This window comes from Podarcis bocagei, assembly GCF_964188305.1.
Source record: "Podarcis bocagei genome assembly, chromosome: 17".
NCBI lineage: Eukaryota > Metazoa > Chordata > Lepidosauria > Squamata > Lacertidae > Podarcis > Podarcis bocagei.
Window position 1 is genome coordinate 41377218 of NC_138143.1, and position 10009 is coordinate 41387226.

Consider the following 10009-nt stretch of genomic DNA (forward strand, 5'->3'; position numbering starts at 1 on the left):
AATTTTTTGCAGTGTGGATAGATGGAGACAGAAACAAACCACAACACTTCAGTATCTGAAGCAGGAAATTCAAAGGATGCCACTACCCTGACTTTTTTTTTAAAAAAAAAAGGAGGTGGGGGCAGAGGAGACTCAAAGTGACTTTACAAAATGAAATTTCAATACATGGAATATTTCTTTAACACTGAAGGTGATGCAAACATAAGGTAACTTTTCTCCTTTCCCTGCGCTGCTCTCAATACTTGAAAGCATGGAGACTAAACCCTTATTATGGAAAGAAGTACAGGAAGGGCTTAACACAAGAAATGCTCATGAGGGGTGAAACATCCTCACCTGGCCCAAAAGATTATGCTGGCACCAAGGGAGCCTTCCTGGTCCACCGCTTAAAAGGCACCCTCTTGTCACATTCATCCCGACTGCTGCAAAAGCACGACACTAAATTAAAGCCGTTCCAAATAAGCTGAGTGAGAGAACATAGTCACAGCTTGCATCCAATTAAATATACAAGGTAATTGTGTGGAATGTGAGGTGGTATTTCTGTATGACAACTGAGCATTCTGATTAAATGAGCATGTTCCCTTTTAATGAAAAAAGGGGGATTCCGCTTCATCAGAAATTGTTGCAGACGGCTGAATAGTTTGCATTTTGTGATGTATGGGTATCGCTGAGACTTCAGGAGTCAGAAAAGGGTTGTGCACAGGACACACAGTGGGCTTGGAGAACGTTCCACCATCAAACACATACATGAGTTCATGCCGCATTGACAGAATTAATTTTATCCTGTTTATGGGTCCCCCCCCAGTTTTATATTTACAGATCATATTTTCATCCTTATACAATAATTAACATAAAAAAGAATTTCCTCCTGTTTTGATGTTTTATAGTGTGCGTTGCTGTTTTTAACGTACTTGCTTGTGAGCCACCCTGGGGTCTATGGATAACTGGTGGTATCGAAAACTGGCTTCATTTGTGAAATACAGTAATATAAAAAACGATTGTTTAGGAGATTTGTAGCCTCCATCCTAATATGGCAAGGGTTGTAGCCAAGAGAGAGAGAGTGTGTTACTAACCAGACAATTTAACCGCTCCTGGATGGTCCTCACAGCTGCCACCAAGTGGAAATCTCTTTTTCCTAGCTGTCTCTTCCAAGCAGCCCTCTGTATAGAACCATAAAAATGTAGAGTTGGAAGGGACCCCAAGGGTCATATACTCCAACCCCCTGCGATGCAGGAAAGTCAACATGCTGTCCCGATTTGAAATCATACTGGACCCTGCTTAGCTCTGCAAACATGCTAGCAGTTTTATCGGTGCACCACTAAGAGCGGTTATGACCTTTTGGGGTTTGTGGACCCATTTGCAATCCAGATGCAGTTGTGGACATCACACAAGCACTGTAATAATAGAATACTATTTATAAGACTAATTTCAGCAGGAGGGAGGGACTCTGTGGGCTCCAGGGTCTGTAACTGTGTCTGTGAATAAATTAACTGTGTTATAGTTAACACTTTGCAACTTAGTTCCAAGTAAGTGTTTGTAGGATTACCAGTACTTCCTCACCCATTCAATTCCCTGCCCTGAGTAGTGTACTAAGGCAGCTAAATCTGAGGTAGCAAATTTACATTTTCTTCAGGTTCTGGTAACTAAGAACTAGGTTTCAGTTTCCCAGGCTGACCTTTTCAACCTCCCGGCTTCTAAACAGGAAGCAGTCATTTTATAACCAAGCTGAAAAAAATACAAAGTGGCTGAATAGTTCCATTCCTTAATGCTTAATGTGGAATACAGTGGTACCTCGGGTTAAGAACTTGATTCGTTCCGGGGGTCCGTTCTTAACCTGAAACTGTTCTTAGCCTGAAGCACCACTTTAGCTAATGGGGCCTCCTGCTGCCACCACGAGATTTCTGTTCTCATCCTGAAGCAAAGTTCTTAACCCAAGGTACTATTTCTGGGTTAGCGGAGTCTGTAACCTGAAGCGTATGTAACGTGAGGTACCACTGTACCGTAGTTAGTACTGTACTCTCAAAATCTGCAGTTGGGAGTATTTCTCTTAAGTAGAGATGGTGGCGATTTTTGCAATAATTGAGCTTGCACTCAAATTGAGTCCTCTTTGCTCACTTGCAGACGGTCATTTGTGAGCCAGTCAGGTTTCGTGTAAGTGTTAGCTATATTTATCGGTGCAAATTTCTTTAACTGTAAAATAATAATAACCAAACCAGGTCATTATGACTGCACAACTCATTTCAGTGTCAGACCTGTTTTAATACTGAAATGTGTGTTCTCTTGAATTATGTGTAACTGAGCTGATGACAACAGCCATTAACATTCCTTGTTGCTTTTCTAATCCTGTTTCCTACCATGATTGGGGGAAGGGGGCTAGTAAAGCTGAATTTTGTAGCTCAGGATTGTTGTTTTTTCTAAAAGCCATAAACACAGAAATACATGGACACACGGTTTGCCATGCAGTAGAAGATGTCATTGCCACATCTGTGCCATTTCTTTCACTAACAGCTGATAATAAAAACAATACAACCTATATACATTATCAGGCTAACCAGAAATCCATTCCTAACCATGCCTAAAGGTAAAGGGACCCCTGACCGTTAGGTCCAGTCATGGACGACTCTGGGGTTGCGGCACTCATCTCGCTTTATTGGCCGAGGGAGCCGGCGTACAGCTTCCAGGTCATGTGACCAGCATGACTAAGCCGCTTCTGGCGAACCAGAGCAGCACACGGAAACGCCGTTTACCTTCCCGCCAGAGCGGTACCTATTTATCTACTTGCACTTTGACGTGCTTTCAAACAGCTAGGTTGGCAGGAGCTGGGACTGAACAACGGGAGCTCACCCCATCGCAGGGATTTGAACCGCTGACCTTCTGATCGGCAAGCCCTAGGCTCTGTGGTTTAGACCACAGCTACTCATCAATAAATCCAATTTAAAACAAAAGCACATCAAACTGCAAGTAGATAAATAGGTACCGCTCTGGCGGGAAGGTAAACAGCATTTCGGTGTGCTGCTCTGGTTTGCCAGAAGCGGATTAGTCCTGCTGGCCACATGACCCAGAAGCTGTCTGTGGACAAACGTCGGCTCCCTTGGCCAGTAAAGCGAGATGAGCACCACAACCCCAGAGTTGTCTGCGACTAGACTTAATGGTCAGGGGTCCCTTTACCTTTACTTTTACCTTTACCAGGTAAGATTCCATCCATACTCCTGAAGATGTTTTACACCCAACGCCTGAATGAGTGTAGCCACAAGGCAAAGAAGGTTTAGCATCAGAATTTACTTTCTCCTAGATGAGCTACCTTCCCAGGTTCCCATCTGCCGCTCACTTCCCTCTACAGCACGTCCAGAAACTGCCTTCTTGACCATTGGACCCACTATTGGCTTCATCGTCTCAATCTGCCAGTGCCTGTCTTCACATGCAGAAGTACGCTGTTGCTTTTGCGGCTAGGACCACAGGGTTGCTCCCTGCAAATCTGCTTCATATGGCTACAGAAAAGACCGTCCTTCAGAAAACCACTTCACTGTCAGAATTCAAAGTAAGCGTCCACATTTCCCTCCTTAAACGAATCTGCCTTTCTGCTTCATGGCTCCAGGGTTTCTAACTAAAAGCACTTCATGTCAGTGTCGCTGTACCAGTGAATCCTTATTCTGTCCTCATGGGGGTAACACGATAGTAAAGGATAAGAAACGACATAGGGTGCCGTTCTATAGATCATGCTTCAATGCAAAACTTATGAGTCAACATCTCCAACAGAACTAAACAAAGAAATGCCTTTCGGTTTTCTCAATTCTTCTCCCAGCTTACTCTCTGGTTTCCACAGTGACGAGGATATCCAGGAAATGTTTGTCAGAACAATCTCCTGGAAGAGTTAAGATCAGCCAGCAGGGCAGTGTTATTGTTCCATAGCCTGCTGCAAACAAGTGACAGAGACTTGTCCATATTTGCTTGGTTCATATAAGGGAAGAGAAAAAAAGCACCGACCCTCTCCTCTGCTGTACAACATTAAAAAGTGTCTGGCTGTACCTGATGATAGACAGCTGAATACGGTGGGTTAGTTTTTCCAAGAGAGTAGCTGGTCACTTTTGTTGATACAGGCAACCCTCATTTTGCATGGGGGTTACATTCCAGACCCCCGTGAGCATCAGTGAGGATTGCCTAAATCGTTCCTCCCGCCTGTGTTCTGCCCCACCCCTATTCCACCCTTTTTATGACATTTTAGTGACCAGTTTGTGGGACCAATTTCAATGGTCTGCCCCCATCCCTTGATGGATCCAAATGCCTTCCAGAGAGTGGTAGGGGATGTCTTATCCCATGCTGATGGCCTCTCAGCTGATTTCCTGGAGGTGTATTTGTAGGATTTGTTGTCAGCTGCCAAACTGACTTGCTATCCAATTTAGGTCCTTGTGCACCTTAATGCTATGGTTTTCCCAGTAGTGATGTATGGAAGTGAGAGCTGGACCATCAAGAAGGCTGATCGCCAAAGAATGGATGCTTTTGAATTCTGGTGCTGGAGGAGACTCTTGAGAGTCCCATGGACTGCAAGAAGATCAAACCTCTCCATTCTGGAGGAAATCAGCCCTGAGTGCTCACTGGAAGGACAGATCCTGAAGCTGAAACTCCAATACTCTGGCCATCTCACGAGAAGAGAAGACTCCTTGGGAAAGACCATGATGTTGGGAAAGATGGAGGGCACAAGGAGAAGGGGACGACAGAGGACGAGATGGTGGGACAGTGTTCTTGAAGCTTCCAGCATGAGTCTGACCAAACTGCGGGAGGCAGTGGAAGACAGGAGTGCCTGGCGTGTTCTGGTCCAGGGGGTCACGAAGAGGCGGACACGACTAAACGACTAAACAACAACAACAACAGCACCGTAATGCCAGGAGGGGCTGCATTTGCTCTTCTGCTTCAGGCAGCAAAATGCCTGGGTCCAGCCAGGGGTCCTCTTCTTAGGTGAAGGGCATCTTCTCTAAGCCCCAGTAACTCCCTCCTTCAAAACCCTTGAGAAGGATTTCTAGGTGTCAGGAGGCAATTCCTAACCATTAGCTCTCATCCTAGGCTTTTAGCATAACCGGGAGCTGTGACTTGAAGAAGTATTACGCTCATTCTGAAAAAGGAAACATTGCTTCATTTTACCTCAGTTTTTCTCCATTGGAAGGACATCTGGGGAAAGGGGGTTTCTTCCCCCAGGTTTTCTGGTCCATCCCCCTGGCCTGGGCCTTTTTTTTCTGAAATTGCTAAGCAGCAACAGTTAACAAACCTGGATGTCAGACTAAGCAAGCACATGAGTCCATTATGGTTAGAGGAATTATATTTCAATTGCAGCAATTGTTTCTAAGTTTGCACCTTTACATGTATGTTACCGTATGCAAACTGGTGTTCTCTATTCAGTTATGCATAACTGACATTTAGAGAAAATCTCTCTGAGCTGCCTATCTAGGTGCAGAGACGTTTACTTTGAATTTTACACACCATGATGGAGTGGGCAAGCTCTGTTTTTATCCAGGGCAATAAAACATGCACGCTTTCCAATATATGTTCTCGGAAAACACACGTGACAAGCCAGAAGTAAAACTACTTCTGTACCAAAATAAAAAAATTCCTTCCAGTAGCACCTTAAAGACCAACTAAGTTAGTTCCTGGAATGAGCTTTCGTGTGCATGCACACTTCTTCAGATACACTGAAACAGAAGTTGCCAGACCCTTCTATATAGTGAGAAGGTGGGGAGGGGTGTTACTCAGAAGCTATCTGCCAATCTCCCATTCCCACCACCCTTCTGAGTAATACCCCTCCCCACCTTCTCACTATATAGAAGGGTCTGGCAACTTCTGTTTCAGTGTATCTGAAGAAGTGTGCATGCACACGAAAGCTCATACCAAGAACTAACTTAGTTGGTCTTTAAGGTGCTACTGGAAGGAATTTTTTTATTTTGACTATGGCAGACCAACACGGCTACCTATCTGTAACTACTTCTGTACCAGTTTGAATTCAGAACTACATTTGTGCCTAACATTCTAAACACTAATGTAATTATATTCAGGGTGTGCTGGGCTGAAACCAACAGCTGTTTGAAACCAGAATGAGGGGGGAGGGGGGTTTGCTTCTGAGCTTTTCAGAACAAACTGTTCTGAAAGCTGTAAGGTTATTCTTGCCTCAGCTATCAAACAGAAACATGGACAACCTACCAAAAAATAATAATGCAACAACCTACCGTATTTTTTGCTCTATAAGACTCACTTTTTCCCTCCTAAAAAGGAAGGGGAAATGTGTGTGCGTCTTATGGGGCGAATGCAGGCTGCACAGCTATCCCAGAAGCCAGAACAGCAAGAGGGATCGCTGCGCAGCGCTCCCTCTTGTTCTACCTTCTGGCTTAGCTGCACGAAGCCTCATCAGGGCAAGGGGAGCCTTCAACCCATTGCCCTGAAGAGGCTTCTTGTGGCTATCGCAGAAGCCAGAACAGCGAGAGGGATCACTGTGCAGCGATCCCTCTTGCTGTTCTGGCTTCTGGGATTCAGAATATATATTTTTTCTTGTTTTCCTCCTCCAAAAACTAGGTGGGTCTTATGGTCTGGTGCACCTTATAGAACAAAAAATACGGTAATCTTACCAGAATCTAGTTATCAGTGGACCTGAGAATCCCTATGTGGGCTATACCATTTAAAATACAGGTTGGAGATTGTCCAGCAATGCCCCGAACACAACTGCCCAGCAGACACAACATCCCTTCCCCATACAAAACTGGATTTCAGAGAGAGTGGTTCTAGCCTAGTTGTCATCCTAGTTTTCTAGCAGCAAGGAGATTTGGGGGGTGGCTTTTTGGGTACGGAGAAACATTGTATGTGGGGAAGAAATAAGATCCCCATCATACTGAGAACTAAGACCAAAACTCTGTTTTTTACAATCAGAAAATGTGATGTTTCTCTTGAAGGGAAAATTAACACAAAACATACAGAAGTCAGATATTTCTGCGTTATAATCTATAATACACATTTGGGTTTGCCTACACTGGATACTAGAGTTGTATCCTTACTGAATGCACAGCTGCACAACTGACTCCCACTGACTGTATCCTTTGATTTGCAGTCCATTTGGGCTGCCAGATTTTATGCATCGCTACAGCATATGGATTTGTGTAGGGTTTACTCCTTAGCTTTTTCTTCTCCCAAATATATCCCACAAGGCAGTGGAGCTTTAGGATCAGGTTGATGAGCCCCACCTGCCCCTCACTTCCAGCATGTGCAGAAACTGACTTCTTGACCATTGGATCCACTCTTGGTCTCTCCTGTCCCATCCACCAGAGCCTGTCTTCGCATGCAGGGGAGGTCCCTAACTCACTGAGGGTTTGAGACCCATCAGCTACCCTCACCTGGTTTAGCCAGCCAGTCAAATCTGTTTCTGGGGCATGGTCCCTGAGGAATGCTAACAGCTTCAAGAAGCCACAGGTGAGAGTTGAGTGCAGGATGGGGACCAAAGGTGGACAACCAAGCCCAGAAGGAGCATGATGTGTCTCCCACCAGAGGTACTACCCCGCCAGCACCCCATACACCCCAGGGTGTGATATGAACACAATAAAGTAAATGAATAATGACTTAGCAGGGACCAATATTAACTTAGAGCACTATTGATTGTTTTTATTCAGGCTGCTCTGGAATTAATGTCTCATTGGCCTGGATGGGAGAGACAGTTTTTTGTGAAATCTAGGGCACTGTGGACACCTTGCCAACAAAGGTCCGTATTATTAAAGCTATGCTTTTCCCAGTAGTGATGTATGGAAGTGAGAGCTGGACCATCAAGAAGGCTGATAGCCGAAGAATTGGTGCTTTTGAATTCTGGTGCTGGAGGAGACTCTTGAGAGTCCCATGGACTGCAAGAAGATCAAACCTCTCCATTCTTAAGGAAATCAGACCTGAGTGCTCACTGGAAGGACAGATCCTGAAGCTGAGGCTCCAAGACTTTGGCCACCTCATGAGAAGAGAAGACTCCCTGGAAAAGACCCTGATGTTGGGAAAGATGGAGGGCACAAGGAGAAGGGGACAGCAGAGGACGAGATGGTGGGACAGTGTTCTCGAAGCTACCAGCATGAGTTTGACCAAACTGCGGGAGGCAGTGGAAGACAGAAGTGCCTGGTGTGCTCTGGTCCAGGAGGTCACGAAGGGTCGGACACAACTAAACGACTAAGCAACAACAACAACAACAACAACAACAACAACAACAACAACAACAACAGGGCACTGTGGTGGTCATGTTAGTATCTTAATCAGGGCTGGATTTAGGTTTGATGAGGCCCTAAGCTACTGAAGGTAATGGGGCCCTTTTATATGTCCAGCTGTGCTTTGTCGTCAACAACAAATTGTCGCTGTTTTTTGTGTTGGATATATGCTATATGGTAATTTATGGACCTAATAGGTATCTAAAGCCATTTGCACATGCAGAATGTAGGCAGCCTATGTATAGAAATGAGCAAACCAGTGATATTTTAGGGAGCAGGCTAGCGGGGGGGGGGGGCATTATTTACATCATAGGAGGCTACATAACACAAACACTGTTGCTATATGTAGGTTTTATTTTATTTGTTTTTTATCTTATATTTGGGAAATGTACATCCAGGCTTTTTTTCTTTAATTTTTTTTTGGGGGGGGGGCAAGACAGTGGGGCCCTAAGCTATAGCTTGTTTAGCTTATACGTACTGTGTAAGGAGTTAACAGCCTGGCTGGTAGGAAAAAAAGTCACTACCCTTGAGAAGTCAATAGGCAAGCTGGTTCCACATCTTTCTCCAACCTAAGGTACTAAAGAACAAAAAGGATATTAAATAGTTGATATTTGACCTGGGCAAGGGATGTGTGGAGGAATTATAAATTAAGCTGCCATTGGAAAACCCCTTAATGAGGGGGAGGGGGGGAAGAACAACAAGAGTCATGTTTAAGTTGACAGACTTTATTTTTCACCTTAAGGAACCCAAAATAAGATACGCATCGGTAGCGCTCCGAAAAGCTGCTCATCTGGCAACTGACATTAGGTTTACAATTTAAAGAAATACATATTTACCAGACGTGCGTGGAAAAGGTTTCTTCCAGTGTAAAGAAATGCTACTCTTAAGATTATAGTCCATTTCAACTTTGAGTTCAGTGCTGGGGGGGGGGGAATCTAAATTTTGCTTCTTTTTTACGATCCTTCTTTCTGTTCCTCCCCCTCCCCCAAGACACAGCCATGTGAAAGGAAGGAATCCTGCAGTTTGTAGGTCTTTACATTAAGAGTAAGTATGTGCCTTGATGTACAGGCAGATCAATGTATAGACAGAAGAGCACAGTCAAGAAACATTCAGGCAGTCTGAAATTACTCAGCAAAAAATGTGCAGAATGGCCAAGAGCAATTGAAACCGACAAGTCCTTGGCACTCAAATCACAAGCCCTATACTTCCCTGCTTATCAGTTTTGTTCAACTACTACTTCACTCAAGGTGCTGCTGCTTTCGAACAGCCAGCGACATCTGCATGGCTACAGATAGTGTTTATCTCTGTGTTGCAGAAGTAGCAGTACTAAGAGTAAGTAAACCCTCTGCCCGCTTGTTTTGAACAGTTAAATGAGAAGGGGGCCAAGTACTATTCCTCATTAACTCAATGCCATCCCAACACAGTGTGTTTCCCATAAGTATTTCCATCACGATCCCACGCCTAACCTTAGCTTAGTTTCCTTTGGGGGGAAATGTACAGAAAGTTCGCCTATTAAGTAGGTGGCTGGCCTTTCGACTATAGGAACACCGTGGACAGCCCAAGAGATTCTTGTTGTTTTTCTTTTACTGCCTTTTGAATTTGATAGACAGATTTCAAGACTTCTGCTGGGACCCACTGTTTGCATTTCCCATACCTGTGACAGTTCATCAAAACATGGATTCCTTTAACTGAAGTGCAAATTAACATTGCCAACCATAACACTGATCTTTTGCACTAGCAATGTGAAGGTCCCCAATTTTTCCAATTTTTTTCTGGGTCTTCCATATCTCTAGTCTACACCA